Source organism: Limulus polyphemus, unplaced genomic scaffold, assembly GCF_000517525.1.
Source record: "Limulus polyphemus unplaced genomic scaffold, Limulus_polyphemus-2.1.2 Scaffold315, whole genome shotgun sequence".
NCBI lineage: Eukaryota > Metazoa > Arthropoda > Merostomata > Xiphosura > Limulidae > Limulus > Limulus polyphemus.
The window spans coordinates 401,326-403,065 of NW_013665925.1; positions in this window are offsets into that span (position 1 = coordinate 401,326).

Genomic DNA, 1,740 nt, shown 5'->3' on the forward strand with positions numbered 1-1,740 from the left:
CACAGATAGCCCATTGTGTAATTTTCTGCTTAACTACAAACAAACTTAAATGGCTACTTAGTTGCTAGGCTTAGCAAAGTGTCAAGAACCAACATATCTAATTATTACGTAGACTTTGTATTATATGAACAAAACCCGGTCAATTCCATTTGGAAAATACGTTTTTCTCATTATTTTGAATTTCACCAATTCGAAAGTGTTAAAGTATCAACTTTTGGGCTGAGTAACAACCTGCCACCCAGTTTACGAGACTGATAAAAATTTAAATGAAGCGCGTAAGATGGTGCTACATACACCTGCCCAGAGGTGGTGGGTATTCGTAATGTTCTTGGAATATTTCATTCATTTAGGAAGATATCTAGATTTCTCAATAAAAATGCGAAATCTTACAACACCGACTCGCAATCTGAGGGTCACGAATTCGAATCCCCGTCACCGAACATGCTCACCCTTTAAGCTACCGGGCGTTATATTGTGACAGTCAATCCCACTATTCGTCGGTAAAAGAATAGCCCAAAAGTTGGCGGTGGGTGGTGTTGACTAGCTGCCTTTCTTCTAGTCTATCACTACTAAATTAGGAAGGACTAGCACAGATAGCCCTCGTGTAGCTTTGCGCGAAATTCAAAATATACCACACCAAATCACTCTTACAGCAAAAACAAAAAAGGCTAAGCTTTTTTTCTGGTGGAGATATTTTTGAAATGTAATAATAAATAAGTGTTGATATTTCAATGTAAATTTCTTAATGGTTTTGATTAGTGTAGTATTAAAGCTATAGTGTTTCAAAATGATTTTATGATCATCAACATTTCAATATGAATGCTTTATTATATCATTTTAAAAAATTGTCTTAACGTTTTATTTTCCAGAATTAAAACTTTTTCTTATGTAACATTACAGTTTTAGTACCAAACTAACCAAAACTCATAAAAAGTTTGGGGTAGATCTAAGCTAATTAATAAACTTTTCTTAATAGTGAGCTCACCTGCTACTTTTTTTAAAGTAATTTCAATCGAAACTGAAATTTTACCATTTGTTTATTATTGCATAAACTAGTTACACTAGAAGAAAGTTTAGCCTTTTTTTTCTGTCAGATTGTCTGTTTTTATTAGGATATCTTCATAAATGAATAGAATGAGATATTCCCAAAACATTGCGAGTACAACCCATGCATATATGAGGCATTATCAAGCATTGTGAATACAACCCGCGTATGTATGTTACTTTAAGGATCGAATGTTGTATTTTTAAAAAGCAAATGTGACTTAATGTGTTAAAACTATCGAATAAAAATTCTGCGTGCTATTTCTCTGTCTTAATTGCGTTTGTTGTAAATAATATTTTGAGGCATCGTGGTGAAAGCATACATCGTGATTAAATGCTTAAATAAAAATAATACTCAAGGGGAAGAGCGTGTGGCCTCCTCACAAAACTCCAAACACGAAGACTTCAAGTAAAACTTACCTCTACCAGAGTGATAAGACCCTTACTTTGTAAAACGTAATTAGGTGTTTTACAGCTATGGTGGATTAAAAGATATACTTTGTTCTTTTATTCACTTGTAAAACGTAATTAGCTGTTTTACAGCTATGGTGGATTAAAGGATATACTTTGTTCATTTATTCACTTGTAAAATGTAATTAGCTGTTTTACAGCTATGGTGGATTAAAGGATATACTTTGTTCTTTTATTCACTTGTAAAACGTAATTAGCTGTTTTACAGCTATGGTGGATTAAAGG